Source organism: Sus scrofa, chromosome 15 (assembly GCF_054392235.1).
Source record: "Sus scrofa isolate SSC_HxYL_T2T_F1_AM1 chromosome 15, Sscrofa_HxYL_maternal_Yorkshire_Landrace_v2.0, whole genome shotgun sequence".
Classification (NCBI taxonomy): Eukaryota; Metazoa; Chordata; class Mammalia; order Artiodactyla; family Suidae; genus Sus; species Sus scrofa.
Genome location: NC_139397.1, coordinates 103,696,525 through 103,718,427, shown reverse-complemented (window position 1 = coordinate 103,718,427; position 21,903 = coordinate 103,696,525).

Sequence of the window (21,903 nt, the reverse complement as noted above, 5' to 3'; positions counted from 1 at the left end):
ACCAAGGAATAAAAAGGAAAACATGACCAAAACGTGAAGAAAAAAAATTGTTTCTTTTATGAAAGAAACTGACAAAAATGCATCCACTTGAGTCTTGGATTTTCAAGTGGCCAGGTGATACTAGTGGGCTAAATCTTCAAAGTAAAAATTGATTCCAGAAGGGCAGAAAAAGCTTGCTTTATATTGAGTCATTGATAAGGAAAAGAGAGATCCTCATGAGACGAGAAACTTGGCTGTATGTAATACTGAGGGTGCTCAGTGTCATCTGGCAAGCACTAAATTAATGATATTTTATGTTAATTAATGTATTCATATAAATCTGTGGTAAGAGAACCTGTCTCTGAGCTATATTTAATTATTCTCATAAGCGCTATAAAAGTATGGCTATATGCACACTCAGCAATATTCCTTGAAACTAATTACCCAGGGAAATTTTTCTAAGAATATAGTGACACAGATAGATATTATACAGTTTGATGTACCAAAATTTCCTTTAAATTCTTGAAGTTGAACAATTTTTCTTTTTTTTTTTTCTTTTGGCTGCCCTACAGCATATGGAGTCCTCAGTTCAGGGGTCACTTCCCGGCAGCACTTGCAACCTACACGGCAGCTGTGGCAACACCAGATCCTTTAGCCCACTGTGCCAAGCTGGGGGTGGAATCTGCATCCTGGCACTGCAGAGACGCTGCCAATCCTATTACACCACAGTGGGAATTCTGAAGCTGAACAATTTGAATGAGGAAAAAAAAAAAAAAGTTTACCTATATTTAAAGCTGTTTTCCTATAAGTGATAATATTTAAAATGTATGATCAGGAGTTCCCGTCGTGGCTCAGTGGTTAAGGAATCCGACTAGGAACCATGAGGTTGCGGGTTTGACCCCTGACCTCGCTCAGTGGGTTAGGGATCCGGCGTTGCTGTGAGTTGTGGGGTGGGTCGCAGACGCGGCCTGGATACCGCGTTGCTGTGGCTGTGGCACAGGCCGGCTCTGATTAGACTCCTAGCCTGAGAATCTCCACATGCCGCGGGTGCAGCTCTAGAAAAGATGAAAAAAAGGAAAAGAAAAAAAAAATGTATGGTCATCCCATATTGGTGCACAGAAATAACATTAAATACTGAGAAATTTTCATATGCTAGACATTATGCTACAAACTTTACATGGACTGTAAAGTTTGCTCACTTCTCACAATACATCTATGAGCGTGGTACTTTGGTTATCCTCATTTAACAGATGAGGAGTAGGAAGCTCAGAAATTTGAAGCAATTTGCCTGATATCTCTAAAGCAATAAATGATAACGTTAAAATCTAAACCTACAAAAGTTTATATTTTTTTCAATTACCATTCTTTATGTGTTTATATCCAAGCAGAAGAATCAGCTATGATTTGATGAAATCAGGGTTGCCTCTTTGTCTACTATTTATGTTGTCCATATTCTTTCTGCTGTGCCATCATTCTTTCTTGGTGGAAACTGCTTTTGGACTTTTTTTTTTTTTTTTTACTTTTTATTTTCAGATTGTGATATATTACATTTTATAGGTGGTTTAGCGTTTTGGAAAAATCTAAAGATCAAGGTTTGTTCAGAACTTTAGGCAAGCATGTGTATGTGTGTTTTGTCCTTTTAAAGGCAAAAAAGCATGGGACAAGAACCAATAAAGAAAATGAAGTACGGTTTTTACGTTTGGCATCAAAAAAAGAAAAAGTCTGAACTGAAATCCTAAGGAGGCTAGTTTCTCCTTCTCCTCCTCCTTTTTTTTCAATAGAAACCTAGTTACCTAATTTAGATATTTGAACTTTGGCAAGTCACTCTTGGCTAATTTGTAAAATAGTTTGGTTAAAGTAGAGAATGGTAATAGTAATGATTCTGATAATGATGATGCTAATAATAAAGCTAACAGTTCTAGAGTGTGTAACAATCACCAGTTACACACTGTATTTTTCTGTTCACATATAATAACATTTAATTAGTATATTAGTCCTGTGAAGTAGGTTCAATTATGATACATAAACTACAGTTGAGAAAACTAAGGCACAGAAAGATTAAGAAACTTGTCCAACACCAAAACAGTAAGTGGCTGAAAGAGGGTAGGAATCAACATCCTGATTCCAGAATCCATGATTTTAACCAGTAAGCCTTATTGATTTAACCCAACTCTCTGTTCCAGTTACAAAAAACAACAACAACACAAAAAAATGTGGGCTATACCTTTGTAAAGAGACATGTTTTTCCCTTCTTAAATATACTCTAATTTTTCATTAAATGAGTAAATTGAATGAGTAAATAGAATGTCTTAAGCATTGAAATTTTAACATATTATAATAATGATATACTTTTATTTTTTATCTTACCGAGATATCTAACATTTTGAATTTGAGAAAGAATGATTACATGGAAAAACCATGGTAAAATAAGCATATTCAAAGACAGTAAAGAGGGAATATATAAATGGCAATGTCTAGAAAACCAACATTTTTGTTGCAAATTGTCATTGAAATGGAAATGTCAGTTTTGATTTGATAACATAAATCAACACTAATGCTCTAATTTCTGGTTCATAGACACACTCAGGGATGGATCCTAGGAGACAGGGATTCACTCTCCTTGATCTCAGAGTACAGTGTGTCTTTAAGAATGGGTATAATTGAAAAAAAAAAAAAAAAAGGGATTCTTCCTCTACAAAAATGTCAATAATGAAATGATCATAAGTAAAAATTAGGAAAGGGAAATAAATGTTATATACGGAGCAGAGCCCAGGCTCAGAAATAAAAAGGCACTTGATTTAGTTTGTCTTTACCATATTCATTCCAGTACAATTACATAAAAATTCCACCAGATGGTGCAATAAAACAGACCCCCTTCTTTATTTACACTTTTTGACTACCCTAGCATTTAAAATTTATACATTTAAAAAATATAGCTTTGAACAAGGAATGACCAGTTTTAATTAACTTTTTTTTGCCTACTCATTTGTTTTTAATTTGTTTAGGTGTTATGAGTTATATTTCTATGCCTAGTGGTTTTCTCTCTAGAACACTTATGAAGTTTCATTATATTACAGTTAAGGGTCCAGAGGCTACATCAAACAAAAACATTAGCTTAAATTTTGATAAGGGATTATAGATAAATATCTATTAATATAAACATAAAATATATCTAACAAAATTTAAAATCTGTTCACCTACTGCTATTAATTTATATTTTCTATGACTGGTCATGTTTATATTAATTTAGAAGTATATTTCTTTGGTGGTACATTAACATATTCATCAGAACCATGGTTTATTATAGGTCATTATGTATGGTTCTCCCCTTTGCCCCTAATATATAAAACTTGTATGTTAAATACAAAATGACTATATCACAAAAATATCATTGGTTTAAGCAGAAAGTTTTAATGTTGGATCCCATTTTAGAGCAGGTCTATGCAATTTAAATATAATTCAATATTTTTCAAAGTTAATTAACTGTAATATTTCAGAGTAATATTTACTTGTTAAAATGAGACACACCTGTTTTGGAGATGTGATTTAAAAAATATTTTTAGTATATTATACTTTCTTATAAAGATAATACGTACATTTTTCAGGAAAAGAAGAGAAAAATGGAGAAAAAGTATATTATACCAAATCCCATCTGCCTACAGATAATCATTCTTATTGTTAATTTCCATTTCATACTGAAAATGCTGGTTTTCTTTTGGTTTCTTTCTTTTCTTTTTCTTTTTAGGGCCACACCCGCGGCATATGGAGGTTCCCAGGCTAGGGGTCTAATCAGAGCTGTAGCCGCTGGCCTACGCCAGAGACAGAGCAACACCAGATCCAAGCCACATCTGCGACCTACACCACAGCTCAGGGCAACACCAGGTCCTTAACCCCCTGAGCGAGGTCAGGGATCAAACCTGCAACCTCATGGTTCCTAGTCAGATTTGTTTCAGCTGTGCCATGACAGGAACTCCAAAATGCTGGTTTTCATTTCTGGAACTTTAAGATGACTATAGCCATTATATTTTAAAGCAATGTCATGTTGTTTCCTCATATTTATTTAGTAAAATGCTTCTAATATGACCAATTTTAATGACTTTCAAATTTCAGGTACTATGATCAGTGAGTTCTACTTTAGCTTATATTTATTTTGATTGCTTATATTGCAGCAAAAAAAAAAATGGTAAAAGAGTTTTCAAACGTTAAGGGAGCCCCAGAGCACTTGAATTTTTATGCTTCTCTGATGTTAAATTGAGTCATATCTGTAGCATAAATTGAGGCTCCTTTATAAATACAAGTCACTCTATAGCCCTCTGTTCCCAAATAGGCAAATGTGGCCATTCCTATACTATAAGCATTTGTCTTCAATGTTCAGTTTGACTTCATGTACTTCATATTTCACTGTGCTTTTCACTGCTATTAGGAACATATTTGGCAGCCATGCAACAAACTGTATTCTAATTAACCTTATGGTCTTAGGTCTGCCATCTCAGCCAATTTGTTTTAAGCAACTGAGCAAAACATGCTTGAATTGAGTAGATTTTCATAAACTGAAACAACTTATAGGTGCACATAGACAAGCGTGTACTGCATATGATATATACATTAAGAAGATTATGAGTTATCACATATGAGAAAATAAAAATTGATCCTTTGTAAGGTAAAGAACATGATTCTTCTCTAATGCAAATCCTTATTTCACTTTATATCACTTTGAAGTCATCTAAAGCCATGTTTGTGTGTGTATATTTGTGTGTACACAGATAAATGTGTGAGCACACATGTACATGACCATGCTCTGTGACACCAACAAATATAAAATGCATGTCTATGAACTACTTGCATTTTACTCATAAAGTAAAATATAAGGAAATTGTAGAACAAAAATTGCAAGATCAAAGATATTGTTTGTTAAATAGCTCTTGGTATCATAGATAGACTGACACAACCAGCTAAAAAAGAGACAGAAAATTATGACATTTAGTATACCTCATCATTATTACAGAAAACAAATCAACATTGGTAATGAATTAGTAGAATGATATCACTTAGAAAAGGTACTTTCATTGTATCTGTTTTTTCCTAAATCATATGTACTTAGGATAAATAATAAGAAAAGACAAAGTAAAAAAGTATATACCTAATGTATGCAACAGCATTGTCTAAGTCCTTTTTATACATTTACACAGTATCAGTTATTTTTAATATAAACTATATAGTCACATCACATATATATATTTTGAACAATTACTCCTTATGAGTAGTAATAACAACAGTATTTTGTGTTCTTACGTATTTTGAGATTACATTTAATAACACTCAAAACTGCGTTAAATTGTGAATAAAATATGTATGCATATTTTATTTCATATATATGTATATACACGTATATGTACATATGTTTCTATGCATGGATGAAATATATATGAAATAAAGATATGTGTACACATACATTTATTTCCAGGTTTTAAAAATGATGAATGTTTAGGTTATATCCAGATTATTGCTATAATAAAAAATACTGAAATGAATATGTTTATAAAAATCATTTTGTAAATGATTGTTTTGTACTCATAAAAATATCTGAGAGATACCATACTAGAGAATTGCCTAAGGTTACAATCCAAAAAAATTTGTGAAGGTATGTATTTTCACCTTTTTTCATAATTTGAAATTGTGTACCAAGAGGGGTCATTCTCAATGGGGGTCATTCTTTCCCTCATGCAACCTATGAGGCTTGGTTTTCAAAACCACATAAAATGTATGAGGGCATTTTCCTGGGAGAATTTTTATAATCTTTCTTCTTTAATAACACATTTATTATATATAATTGAATGATACATGGAGTTAAACATGACATTTCTGTCATGGCCATGGTTACAAATTTGATTTGTCGAGTTATATCTTATTGGGAAAGAGGACAGATTCTCATTGAATATATGTAAACAACTACATTTCCATGAAAAGTGAAGTGACTTTTCAAATACATTTTGCATAATATTTTCCTTAATCTATATTCTTTCAAAAATGTAGAGCCTGAGACAGACTTGCAGGTCTATATTATCAAGTTGTGTACAGCTGGCTCTCAATAATATTTTACTTAGTCTTGTCAAAAACATTGTATGATAATTTTTTTTCTGAATGATTGTCCTCTTTACAATGTATTAGTTTTGATATAGCTTAAATATTCCATATATACGTGTATTTAGACATCCACGTATAATTACGTAATTTAAACTGTTTAAAATATATTAACCTTCATTTACAAAAGAATGTCTATACTATAAAGAATTAATCATTAATTTCTAATGTTTCACTTAATAAACATACAAAGCATATCCATTATTTTGCTATTACAGAACCTAGCACACTTTCTGCCCTAGTATGCCACAACCCTCAGACAACGGCCCAAGGCCTCAGGACAACAACCCTCCATTTTGAAGGGCCTGCCTCCCTCTACCAGTGCAGCAGGGGTCAGCAGTGCTATGCCAGCAAGAAAAGACCCAAGGTCATACCTGCTCCTGCACTAGCCCCAGGGGGATCCATCCAGTGTCAGTTTCTCCTCTTCAGAGCACTCCCCAACCCTCTCTTCCAGGCACAGATTCCAGATCCCTGGAATGTGATTCTATGGGGTTACCACTGAGCCCTGTAACTGTGCCCTAGGGTAGACTACCCCTGTAGGCCAGTGCAGCATTTCTTTCACAGAAGTATGGTGCTGACATTGACGATAATGGTGTTTGGAGTGACTCTCACTCACATGGGACATGAGTAAGTTGAGAGCTCTGGGAGACATGCAATCCACTGTGAAACCTGAGTCAAGCCATATGCATGGGTTTATCTGTCAGTGTTCCCACTATGTCACCATCTCTTGTCTATATTACCTGAGGGCAGAGAGGTGATAGCAGATGTTTCACTGGCACTCAGACTGGTCATTCCATGTCCTCCATTGGCTCCACACCACATGTTAGGGAATCCTCCAGGGGTGGTTGTACTCATTTCCTGCAAGGACTTAAGGACTTTTGAGGTGATTTTCAATGCCAGGTCCTCTTCCAATTGATGTCCGTTCTTGCCATTATTCAAGTGGCAATGCTATGCTTTCTGACATTGGTCTTAAGCCAAAGCTGAGTAGGAATAATCAATCCTTGTGTGGATGGTACTACTGTTCTTATTCCACCTATGGCTCCTTGCCTCACCCTCTCGCTGTAGTAGTGTATAAAAGTGGGGTGGGAGGGGAGAGGTCCACTGAAATAGTCCATTGAAATAGACCACATTCTGGTAATGCAGAAATTCAGCCCAGTGAGTTCAAGAGAAATAATTTTTTGGACAATGAGCTCTTCTACATTTATACTATAAAATTCTGCATAATAAATTTAACATGACCAGAAAACGAAACACATTCACTTTTTATTGCATACTCTGGGCAAGTGTTGTATTTGCGGTCATTATTAATGAAGCACGAAAATAATCACAGAGAGAGTAATTGGAAGCCAGTATTCACAGGAGGCACAATGGATGATGAATGATGCAGTATTGTGAGTAATGATGTAACTGGGTTTAAATAAATGGTATTGGAGAACTGCAGAGCCAAGATCTATGTTATTTCTATATAAACAGTTTCTGAAGAATCATTGCTTTGTAAGTAATAACAGTACTGCTACCTTTTTCATGTGGTAAGAGATAGGAAGTTAGCTACAAATGCACAATTGATAGTAAAGAACATGAAGAGATAATTCCTGGTCCTGAAGAGGAAGAGATGGTGCCTAAATAACAAGAATCTTCACATCTAACAATCAGCAAATATTTCAGTGCATTTTTTCTAAATATTACTATAAGTCATGGTTGATGAATTACCACATACTATACATCACAGGGGACTATGAATTTTGTAATTTTTTTTTTTTCCTTTTTAGGGCCGCACTTGTAGCATATGAAAGTTCCCAGGCTAAAGGTCGAATCAGAGCTGGAGCTGCCGGCCTACACCACAGCCATAGCAATGCGGGATCCAAGCCACATCTGTGATCTACACCACAGCTCGTGGCAACACCAGATCCTTAACCCTGTAATTCATTTTTAAATTAAATTGTTTATATAGTTAGGATCCTCAGAAAAACATATATGCACAGATCCCACATACACTACAGATGACCTTGTCACGTGAGCAAAATTTAACATGACTTTTAGGTTTCTTAAAGTGAGAAAAATCAATTTGTGCATAAAACATTACAGTAGTATTTATCTATGGGTGTGCAGCAAATAACCCTCAATTTTTGCAGCTTAAAATATTAAACATTTATCTCATAATATCTGAAAATGAGAAATACGAGATGAATAGATCTGGCTCAGGACATCTAGAGAAAACACAGTCAAGTGTCTCCATGTTGGTCCCTCCATAGCACTGCTCACATAATATGTCAGCTGGCTTCCTCCAGAGTAAATGGTTCTAGAAAAGTGAGTATGTTCAAGACAGGGCCTCAGCTTTTGCTATCCTAATTTCAGAAGTGACATCCCATCATTTTTGCCATATTCTATTATTTAAAAGCAAGTTACTGAATTCAGCTTATATTCAAGGAGAAGCAAAGAAAGACCTACCTCTTGAGGGGAAGACTATCACAGTATGCATGTACCTATTTTTCCCAGCCTTATTGAGGTATTATTGTCAAATACAATTGCATATATTTAAAGTGTACATGTGATGATTTGATATGCATGTTATATCATGAAAGTATTACTACAAACAAGTTAATTAACACACCCATGTGTTTTGGCGCATGCGTGTGTGTGTGTGGTGAGAATGCTTATCTCCAATGTGCATGTATTTTTAAAAATGCCACAATGACCTATGTATTCTTTACAAATTATTAGGTAATAGTCATTTAATAGTGCATAAAATTAAGAAAAAATAAGAAACAAGTATACGTGTAGCTTGGCAACCTAGTGGGTGTTTTGTTTTGTTTTGTTTTTTGTACTCTCTGTAATTTTGAATTGAAATCTATTAGAAAATTTTTTAGGCAGACAAAACTTATACATTAATAAAAAGTATCATTCTACAGTTTTATATCAGGTAAGGATCTTGGAAATTATGTTTAAACTGATTTTTTATAGATAGGCAATTATTATTGATAATTGTTTGTAAGATGACAACTTATATTTTATCCATACATTAAGTGGAGTAAATGTTTTTATAGAAGATTCTAAATGACAATATAAACTTAGTTGAACACATTTTTGATAATTGTGTTATCTTAACTAATTTTGGAAATTATATAATTTAATATAACCAGTATAAGAAATTAGTAAGTTTAATTTAATTAGGATTTTTATGAAAAATCATCCACATTTTACGCAAATTACATGACACTAACATATTTTGGGGCCATGATAAAATCAGGATGAAATAAATTTAATCAGATTAATTTGCTCAAGAATTCACACTGATTAAAAAAATATTGCAAATAATTTCTTAAACTTTATATTTTGTTTAACATTACTGATGTTCTCATTTTTTTTCTTCTGTCAACGAGATATCAATATTAACTACTTTGCTTCTTATGTTATACCCTGGGACTCAGTCTTTATCTGCAACTTTATCTTTTCCCTGATAAATTTTTTTTAATTTAAAGAGTCAACATTTTGAAATAATTTGGACATTTTTTTCTTCTGAGGTTTCTGGGATTATTGAGCTTTTTTGTTTGGTTTGCTTTGATTTTATTAGCTTTGAGTTATGTAAATGCTTATTAGCCCCTATAAGTCAATGAGAATAGGAATTCCAAGAGGCTTTATGATCTAATTTATTAATTTCCCCAGAGTTAAGCAAAGGGATATCAATCCATATGTTCATAAAACTTTTCATTCACACAATAGAAATCTCTTATCAAAATCTCAGAGAGTTAGGGGAATTGGGCGATGGCTGCTTTCTGAAGGATGTAAGTGATAATATCATTGGGTTGAGCCCTAGGTAGGGTTCATAGTATAGATAGAGAAGCAGTACACCAGGAAACCCCAGGATACGGATTTTTATATGTAGCCAATCTTGCTCCATTGTTTACCTCTTATCTAAATAGGCCATGGAGTGATATATGGGTTTAACTTTTTTTTTTTTTTTGAGCACAGGAAGTTTTTTGAGAAGTGATCCCAGAAAATAAGTATGGCTATGAGAAAGTGATACTGGGAAAGATGAGTAGACAATAACTGTATATTTTCAAGCAAGTTTCCATGTTGGGTCACTGGTGCTTCATACTACTGGACAACTCTGGGAGTACCTGTAGGACATGCTGACTTGGAACCATGTACACATTTTATGTAATTATGAAATAATTTTGTAATTAATTTTAGATATTAATGTGCATTATTTACATTTTAATTTGTACTTTTTTCATTTTTTAAAGTTTTGCTGAAGTATAGTTCATTTACAATGTTGTGATAATTTCTGCTGTCCAACCAAGTGATTCATTTTTACATATACACACATCCATTCTTTTTCAGATTTTTTTTCCCATACAGATTATCACAGAATATTGAATAGAGTTCCCTGTGCTATATGGTAGATATGGTAGGTCTTTCTTGGCCAGTCATTCCATATGCCACAATATGCATATACCATTCCCAAACGCCCAGCCCATCCCTCCTCCTCCATGAAATATGGGTTTAACTTTAATAGTTAATGTTTATTATACCTCTATATATTAATACTTAATGTTGATTAATAAAGTTAATAAACGTTTACTAGACATTTATCATTAGCACATCTTGCTGTTAGTAAATATTTTATTCACGTCTTCATTTATCTCATTTATGTATTTTTATAAGATTCTCTAGTTCTTTGAATAGAGGGTAAAATTATCTTACACTTAGGCTAAAATTTCTGAACAAGCTAGCTTTCTTTCACGTTTTTATGTATATTATAATTATAACACACAGTCACATACATTCATACAATTGTTATTAAAACTAACTAAATGTACTATAGAAATCAGAGAGTTTTGACCTCTGCACCACGCACATATGTCTATGGTATGCAAAAATTGTAGAATTTTTAAGACCAACTAGTATCCAAATATCTCCAAACAAGAGAGAATGTGCCAGCTACTGACCCTCCCAAAAAACTACAACTACAAAAAGAATTTGAAATATTCTTTTGTAAGGAGAGAAAAAGTCTTTAAAAATATCTACATAGATACAGACATAAAGAAAACTGAGATTTGTTTTACAAATTTAACCATGGGTAAGCATAGTTCACAAGTAACTTTTTCAACAAAAGCTCACTTGTTGGTTGCTTCAGTTGTGTAATAGGAAGGTCAGGGAAACCATCAGTATCTAAAACACATTTGTTAGGACTCACTTGTAGTGGCTTCCTTTCACTGAGCACAAAAACTTTGCTTTTGTGTTTCTTCTTTTTTTCTTAAAGATTTAAGGTGTTAATAATACAAACAAGTCAAACATTAGATTATGCTATAAAAAACCAGAAGACAAAATTATCCCGTATATTGAACACAAAAATTGACATCAGCAATTTTTCAACCTCATAACTGATTCAGCCCGATGGTCCTACTAATCTTTGTTCTGTAATAGCTTTTAACCTGGTAACAAAGATATGAGCATTCCAAAAGAGAGATGACACAATCATAAAGACATGAGATTAATGTAAATGACACATAAACCCACCCTTTCTGTCATGTGTTTCCTGACAAAGACTGGTTAACAAGACCCTGTAATGGAAACTAGGCTCCCAAAGTTTTACCACTAACAGAAGCCAAGAATTGGTAAACAGGTCCAAAAAAGAGCCAGACTTCATTGAGAACCAGACATACTCCAGAAAAAGAAATTGCAACACAGTGATCAAGAGAAAAACTTCCATCTCCAAAGAGCAAGATTTACCCCTGGAGATGAAAAAGGCTGACCTGGGTATGGGGACCCATGAACTAAACCACTCGGACGATATTTATCTGTGTAACAAATCAGTGGTGAAATCTATCTGAATATTTTGGTGGGACTTCCATCTTTGGAAGAAAAACAGATAAAAACATTAAGAAAAAAAATATTTTTATCTGCAAATAGTTTGAAAGTCCAGAGTTCAGGATACTGGTTCTCTAATAAAGGATAGAGCAGATTAAAAAAAAAAAAAAAAAAAAAAAAAAAACCAAAAACAAACAAAAAAACCATATTTATTGTCATTCAGTTCACAGTGGGAGAAACATTATCATATCTTATCTTCAATCTGTAAGGATAGTCACATATCTGTAGATGTCAGTGTTGCAAAAGTGAGAGATAAAGTTATTTGTCTTAGGAAATTATAACTTACAGTAAAAGGATTAGGTCTGCATTTATTTAGAGGTTAGTGCTAGACAGGATGTTACATATTTTTAGTTTAAGGTTATGAAAATGTTTTGTTTTGTTTTGTATTTTTTACTATGGAATAGGACATTCTTAGTTATAGTGGTATCAAGGCAAGTTTCAGTTTTACTGTCTTAATTCAAATGTGTACCTTTAGTAATAAACCATACTGGCTATGTGAGAAGAAGATGTCAAAGCACAGTCCTTCACGAACTGTTATGTTTTGACCCTAGTAAAGAATCCTGGATTTAAAGCCTTAGGTATAACCTAGGCTACCTCCCCTGTTTTCTCCAACCAAACTCAATCATCAGGGTGGAGGTTATTAGACATTACTGTCCAACAAATGCTATGATAAACTGCAGTATCATAGCCACACTTTATTTTCTCTTTTCTGTAGGAAAAAAAAAGTGAGGAAGAGTACCAGAGTTTATGGTAAAGGGCAAGTAAGTATTTGGGTATTGTGAAATAGGTATGTCTTATAGAGCAAAAATAGGAACTGCAGCTTAAACAAATCTGTTTTTGTTTTTTGACTAAGATTTTTTTTTTCTATGAAGATTCTTAGATGTCTATGCAGTCAATTTTATAAGATTTTCACATTTTGTCTTTTACTGAACAGTGAATTCTCAAAACCTATTTTATGAATCAACATATAATGAAAACATATAACTTCACAGACATGATGAAGGTAGCTTTATTTTTATTACAAATTGTTTTTCAGCTTAAAAAAACTACTGTTTGATATTACCAAGTTTGGTAGATAATTCAAGTCAAAAAGTCTGTGAAATTATATCTTAAAGACAAGATTTTCCATTTAACATTCTAGCATTCTAACTTTTACATAATATAGCTAATAAAAATTTGCTCAGTTCCTTGTAGGAAGTGTTATTAGTGTATGCAAACAGGAAAATAATGAGTAATTCATTTTTTAAGACAACCATTAATTAATCTGGTACCTTTTGTATTTCATCTATTATGAAAAATGTTTTGAAAAAATTGAAACTAATAAGTCTTTCTGATGATGTCACATGTGCTTTTTGTGGTTTATTCCAGAAAACTTCTGTTGTGTTATTTATTTTGAAATACATTTTAAAATTCTTTCCAATTATTTTTCCCCAATTATCTCATAGTGCTACTTAATTTGAGCTGTAATTTTTTTCTTGAGTTTTTTTTTTTAAAGTTTAAAATGTGGTACAGAATTAAGAAATTTACAAGAGCAATTAAAATTTGTTCTTCACCAGCCAAAAAAAAGAAAGGAAAATAAAAAAACTTGTGCCTATTAAATGCTATTATGCTATTAACAGAGAAATAGTTTATTTAAACTGCTTCAGCCAACTTAAAATAACAAAAACAAAAACAAAAAACAACTAATTTTGAAAGAAAATCCAAACCCACTCTTTTGGCTACAAGGAAAAGTTTGTCGAAAAGCATGTGCTAACTTTCCATTACATACTATGCTATAAACCAATATATACATCTAAAAATAGGAAAACATTAAATGTCCCTCAAATAGGACAGCCTTTCAATCACACCTGCATTGCCAGCTTCATAAGCTGTGAAAAATGTCACAAATAAGACTAGACTCCTTTTCAGCAAAGATGCAATATTAGCTCTGTAATCATTTTCTGTCACACACATATATCTATCCTGTCTTCCTGAAAAAGACCACTTTACCTGTGATTATCCGCACTAGGCTGAAACATATGTTTTTCCACTCCAGCCACATTCTTCTATTCAATACTTCTACTCATTCGATTTCATCAAATACCTCTATTCCACTTCTCAGCACTATTAGCTATTCATTTCTGCAATAGGACTTATTTCCAGAGACTCAGAAACTATAGGAAAAGAGATTTATCCCTTCAGTTATTATAAAGATCACTTCAGAATTATACTCTCTCCAACCACACCATATGCAGACTTACTAATAAATCTAATCCAAACACCATAAATTCATTAGTAGATATTTACCTGGAGAAACAAGGCAGGAAAATGAAAACAAATCTAATGTAAAAAAAAAATGGTACATAACAAACAAGGAACAAAGAGGAGCCTCATTGTTAGAAGTGAGGTACAAATTCAGAGCAGAATCAAAGAAAAAAAAAAAAGAATGATACTGAGATGGCTGAGTTAGTTGTCTATCTTATTGAAATGAAAGAGCCATTTTTAAGACATAGCTACTTGCAATAAGATTTGCTTTTTTAAGCTGTGAAAGTCTATTGATTTTTTTCAAAGAAGACTGTATTTCACTGAAGCAGAGTCTTGCCATTTAAATATAACCTAAATCTTTAATTTGCTTCTCCTTTTTTTCCTCATAGGCTGAGATCAAAGTTTTATTTTATTAAATCTGAAAATAGCATGGTATTTAGTAGAGATATGCATATATTACTCAGAAAACTGCTAGTTTAAAAAACATTTTTAATTATTATAAATTTAAAATTTGTGCATTTTAAGTGTATTTAAATTTGCATTATGAATATCAATATGTCCAAGATGCACTGAACATTTCCTTAACTCTCCTTTACTAAAAAAAATGGTGTTTAGCATAAAATGAAAAAGATACTATTAGAAAAATAGAAAAATCCTATGTAAAAAATGTTGTTTACTATAATAAATAGCTCTGTTCCAAGGTTTACCCTCTTTAAAACGTCAATGAAATGTTCACACACTGTTTTACCATGAAGAGTACTTTTAACAACTGTGCAAACACATTAGGAAAGAGTCCTTTTATATATTTATAGTGTAATGAGTCTTCATAGATTCCTCAGAGCATATAAGTAGTGGTAAACAAACATCCCTGGTCTGTATGTGTGTGTGTATTAGAGAGAGAGTTTTAAACTCCTGACAGTCTTCCTAAAAATTACTGTTTTTTTTCCTCATGGTAAAAATTAAGAGGCTTAAACAATCTCACGCAAAATCTGTTTTTCTCTCTTTCTTTTCCCCAGCTATTTAAACAAGCATTTAATCAATACCAAGGAATATATGCATCTATCACTGTGTAGGGCAAAGACTATTTGGGAAGGAAATCTTCCAAGGGCTTCTAAACATTTTATTTTAAGATTTTTATTTTTTCTATTATAGTTGATTTGCAATGTTCTGTCAATTTATGCTGCACAGGAAAGCGACCCAGTTTATACATACATATACATTCTTTTTTTCACATTATTCTCTATCATGTTCCATCACAAGTGACTGGATATGAGTTCCATGTGCTATACAGCAGGATCTCATTGCTTATCCACTCCAAATGCAATAGTTTGCATCTACTAACCCCAAACTCCCAGTCCATCTCTCTCACTCCCTCCCCCTCTACCTTGGCAACCACAAGTCTGTTCTCCAGGTCCATGAGTTTGTTTCTTTTCTGTAGATAGGTTCATTTGTACCATATATTAGATTCCACATATAAGTGATATCATATGGTATTTGTCTTTCTCTTTTGGACTTAATCTGTGTGAAAAAGTTTAACCTGGATATACTCTTCCTTCTGAATCTCAGGCAGAAGATCTTTAGCTAAGGTTGAGGATGATTTGAAATTTATCAGCACTTTCTTTCTCAAGTCACAGTTTCTGTATTCAGATAATAAACTCTATCTATAGTCCAGGTATAAAAAGGGTTCTGGGGACCCTGGTCATTCCAGGTCTCTAGAGAATAATGCCCATCTATTAGGGAAGCATCGGAACTTCTCATATCCCTTGGTCCCAAGTGATTTAATGGTGTGGGAACACTGTGCACATTGGAATTCTAAACTAATTTAGATGTACTCCACAATTGTAACTAAATAATTTTTAATTAGAATTACAGAAACCATAAAAATATAAATATAACAGAGAAACAAATTATATTAAAGCAATATTAAGTCCAGGCTCTACTAAATACAAGGAAAGAATGGGAAGTAAAATAATTAAATTATTGATTCAGGCCCCTTACATGGAAACAAAGAGTCTCTGTCTTTGTGAGTTATAACAAATAATGTTTCACTTTCTTAAGTATATCTAACTAGAAAACCCCAGTTGAATCTACGTATTTTAACTAATTTCTAAACTTATTTTTTTTTTTTTTGTCTTTGCAGGGCTGCACCTGTGGCATATGGAGGTTCCCAGGTTAGGGGTCGAATCAGAACTGTAGCTGCTGGCCTATGCCACAGCCTCAGCCATGCAGGATCTAAGCCACATCTGCTACCTACACCACAGCTCATGGAAACACCAGATCCTTAAACCCACTGAGCAAGGCTGAGGATTGAACCTGTGTCCTCATGGAATTTAGTTAGATTCATTTCCGCTGAGCCACAACGGGAACTCCTAAACCTGATTTTTTATTTACCTTTAAGATTGGGACTATAGAACTCAAAGTGACTATCTGGCTACATTATTTATTGTTTCCGAAGTTATTTAAGATTACAAAGCCAAAACAAGTATTTACTTGGCTCATTCTGATTTGTACTAAATTGTTAACCCCCAACAGATTAGAAAACACACATAGCTATTTTTTAGGGGTAGGCACACAAAATTCCAAGATCTATTAAGAACCTATCAATGATTTTGGATGAGAGAATGAATGAAAGGAATTGGTCTGGGAATTTAAAAAAGTGCCTTAAAGACCAAAATAGTGATCTATCCTACCTAACCAAGTACACTTTCCACTATTACTTATCCTAGTGAAAGCCAATGCAAATCTCTAATTCTGCAAAACAAAAAACTAAGGTTTGTCTTTGACACCTCTTCCCTTATGCTATACCTATTATCTTCTGTCTGTGATTCCCATTTAATGTTCTTGAATATCTTTGGGATCAATACACTTTCTCCTTCTGCACCACTGACATAGCATCAGCAGTTAGAACTATTTTAGTCATACAAATGCCTCCTCGCCAAAAGCAGAAATATGAACATATCAACATCATATGCATGCCCTACAAGAAAAAGTGTCATTAATTCCACTTAACTCTCCAGACACACTCACATTATTGTCCTACTTTCTCTTTTCCAGTTAGATGTTATGCAGTTTCTCATTTCTTCCAAACTACCTGCACCTACAGAGGACTTGCTGGGGGTAGAAACAACTCTTTTTTGACACCAAACTTTGTACTGAACCATCATATGATGACTATGATAAAACCTACCCTAGTCTTGTAAATAGCTTCTTGCATTACTCAGTTTGAGTGATTTTTTATAAGGATTTTTATTTTTTCCACTATAGCTGGTTTACAGTATTCTGTCAATTTTCTACTGTACAAGGGAACACATTTAGACATACATGTATACATTCTTTTTTCTCACATTATCATGCTCCATCATAAGTGACTAGATACAGTTCCCAGTGCTATCCAGCAGAATCTCATTGCTTATCCATTCCAAAGGCAATAGTTTGCATCTATTAACTCAAAACATTTTGAGTGTTTCACCTGACTCTTCCAGGGCCCTAACCAAAACACTCATCAATGGGCCACTAAACATTTAGGATATTACATGCATATAGTAAGTACTAATTAAAAGCATGTGTGCTTATGTTGAATAGTAAATAATAGATAAGCGTCTCCTCAAATGAGTTTTAAGCTCTTCTATGACAGGGATTCATAGCTTGCAGCTATACCTCTTTTTCCTTTTTTCAACCTAACACCAAAACAGTGGTTTGACTGATTGATTTTTAATGTTTTCAAACAGTTTCAGCAAATAACAACATTAGCAGAATGAAAATAATTATGTATGAAAATTTTCTCAGAACTTTCAAATGTTTTAAAAATGTTGCTGCAAGATAAATTAACGACTCAATATTTTTAATTTTCTGAACAATTATTGGAACTCAACTGAGATAAAGAAACAGAATTTTTTTTTATTGTCTCTTGTCCTTTTAGGGCCACACCTGTGGCACATGGAGGTTCCCAGGCTAAGGATCTATTGGGAGCTGTTGCCGCTGTCCTATGCCACAGCCACAGCAAGGCCAGATCCAAGCCGCAGCTCATGGCAATGCTGGATACTTAATCCACTGAGCCAGGCCAGGGATTGAACCTGCAACCTCATGGTTCCTAGTTGGATTCGTTTCTGCTGCGCCATGACGGGAACACCCAGAATATTTTTTAATAGGTTGACAGATTTTTTTCTTTTTGACTGCATAAAAATAATCAGAAATTTCATTAAAGAAATTAAATTACTTACTGATTTAAAAAAATTTTTTCTAGGCCCATATGATGAAAAGCATTCTGAAGTTATACTGCCCACTTTCTGTGTTTATTCCTTACGTTTTAAGTTTTTTCTTCTTCTTCACAAAAACTGGAATTTAAATAAAACTAACCCCTTAGGAACCTCAAGCATGGACATAAATTATATGCATACTGTCTTTTGAGAGTTTATAAATTTATTTGGCCTTATATGAAACATACCTTTAAAAAATATATATCCTTTAGCATACAGTTTGCTTTCTTTTATTTCTTCACATTCTTGATAGGAAATATGTTGGTCCTTTATAATTGGGTAGATGATTTTATGAATATAATGGGAAATGTTTGCAAAGGTGCATTGGGGTTATACTTTGATTCCTTTAACATTTCTAAGACTCCAGGAGAAATTATGGGAAATGGAATAAGTGGGCATACTTCAGACTCACACAATTCAGACAAGGCGGGAGGGGTGATGTGATTAATGTAGGCTCAGATAGGAACAGCTCTCCAGTCCTGAGGAATCTCAATAGCATAAGTTGCTTTGTGGAACATGTTTTTACCTTCTATTCAATTTAGAAATACAGTTGAGAATGTAGTTCACTTTATCACAGTGTTTCTTTTTGAGCATACATTTCCTGTAAACCCAGTGACAGGAAGAGTTTGATTTTCCTAGGCAATTGCCTTGTTTTTAACTTAATGACTATGACTACGACTACAGCTTTGAATGTGATTGTGTTTCTCTTTGCCACCCACATGCTTAGAGCTAAGTTTGTTGCTTAGCCCTAGAAAAGGAAAGGATAGCATGCCACACATTTTTTGTTTTGTTTTTGTTTTTTTTTTTTGGCCACACCTGGGCAAATGGAAGTTCTGGGGTCAGGGATTGAATCCTAGACATGACTATGACCTATGTCACAGCTGCAGCAATGACAAATCCTCAACCTGCTGCTCTACATCAGGAACTCTCCTCATAAACATTTTTTATCCAACTTGAACCCCTACCAGTTGTGTCACTCATTGCCTTGACATATTATGTGCATCTTACTTCAGATATTTGGAACCACTTGTCCTAACCTGATCTGATCAGTCTATAACTATAAGGGACAAACTTGGTTTATTGAACGATTGCAATGGGGGGAGGACTACATACCAACAGAAATCAAGCAAAGGAAAAGACAGCATTTTGTAAGATTGAGGGAAAAGGTGGAATTGCAGAGAAATTTAAAGAAAGTAGAATTGTAATAGGCATAAAGCAAGCTTGCAAAGTATATTCCAAATTCTATTGTCCCAGAAATCAAAAAGCCAAGATAAATGTAGAATATTGTGTACAGAAAACATTGGTATTGAGCTTCCTTTCTCTATGTCAAAGTGACTTAGTCCAGGCAAAAAAAAAGATGTATTTAATTCATAATGTGATTTCAAAGAGGAAATCTTTTCATTGTCTATGATTTTAGAAAACTAAATTTCCCTATGAGTAAAAAAGCAGTAAGTTAGGTTCATTTGTGTCATATATTAGATTTCAGATATCATGATATCTGAAAGTGAGATGTGGTATTTGTCCTTCTCTTTCAGACTTGGGGTTAGTAAATGCACACTCTTGCATTTGGAGTAGATAAGGAATGAGATCCTGCTGAGCACAGGGAACTTATATCTAGTCACTTGTGATGGAACATGACAGAGGATAGTGTGAGAAAAAGAATGTAGAGAATATATGTTTGGGGAGTTCCCATCATGGCACAGCGGAAACAAATCTGACTAGTATCCATGAGGACATGGATTCAATCCCCAGCCTTGCTCAGTGGGTCAGCGATCTTGCGCTGCCCTGAGCTCTTGTGTAGGTCACAGATGCGGCTCGGATCCCCCATTGCTACAGCTGTGGTGTAGGCTGGCAACTGTATCTCCAATTCAACCCCTAGCCTGAGAGCTTCCTTGTGCCATAGGTGTGGCTCTAAAAATAAAAGGAATATATGTATGACTGGGTCACTTTGCTGTACAGCAGAAATTGTCAGAACATTGTAAATCAACGGTGATAGAAAACATAAAAATATTACCAAAAAAAGCAGTAAGAAATCATGGACTTTCCATCGTGGCGCAGTGGTCAACGAAACTGACTAGGAACCATGAGGTCGCGGGTTCGATCCCTGCCCTTGCTCAGTGGGTTAACGATCTGGCGTTGCGGTGAGCTGTGGTGTAGGTTGCAGAAACAGCTTGGATCCCGCGTTGCTGTGGCTCTGGCGTAGGCCGGGGGCTGCAGCTCCGATTTGACCCTTATCCTGGGAACCTCCATATGCCGCGGGAGCGGCCCAAAGAAATAGCAAAAAAGAAAAAAAAGAAAGAAAAAAAAAAAAGCGTAAGAAATCAGATAAGGGGGCCATTATGACAATTTCTAGCTGTGGTGTGTCCTTGGGAGAAATATCCTTTCCTGTTAAGTCTTCTGTTAACATTGTGGCTGTTATGACAATCTAGTGAATATAGATAGGCAGACTCTTACTTTCTTAGCCCAAGTTAAATTTTACTTTTTCATTACGTTTATTTTTTACTCAAACTATGGTTGATTTACAATGTTTCTTCAATTTCCGTTGTCAGCAAAGTGACCCGATCACACACAGTTCCCTGTGCTGTACAGTAGGACCTCAGTGCCCATCCATTCCAAATGTTAGAGTTTGCATCCACCAACCCCAAACTCCCATCCATCCCACTCCCTCCGCACTCCCCGCAGCAGCCACAAGTCTGTTTTCCATATCAACAATCTGTTTTGTACTTTTTCATATGTTTTCTACTTTTAATGTTTAAATGAAACAATATATAATTTAAGAATATATAATCATTTAATGAAATGCTGAAAAGTCAAAACACAAAATTAAAACAGTTAAAATTTCAGAACAGAATTAAGTGGTTTTGGTTCCAGCAATTATATTACATGCATTTAAAAAATAGTGGCTATTTTTCCAACAAAATTTCAATTAACTTCATGCATAATTACTAATGCTCTGTTTCTGGCTTCTTTCCTCTTGTACTATATTATGTATCACTGATTTAATATGACAGGATCTGGGGGGCTTTACCATCTATTGCATTAATTTTTATGGACAAGGAAAATGAGTGTCAGCTCATTAAAGTTAGGCCCAGTCTGAAAGCTCCAACTTCCTATATTTCAGTCCATCCTAGTGTTTATTCATTGCAATTCAGAATATTTTATTTGTAAAAAAAAAAAAAGGATTTAAGGATATTTAGGATAAATTATTATAATATGCCTCAGAATGATGAGCCCTCACAAGGTCAGGAAAGAGGTACTATAGCATAGCTCTTACCCTCAGGCTCTGGATTTGGAACATTTAGGTTCAGAGTTTGGCTCCATCAATATACATTTGTAGCTTTAGGAAAAAAGTCTTTATAATATATAATTTGAAACAATGAACATTGCAATTCACTTATTTATGAAGTAGGGA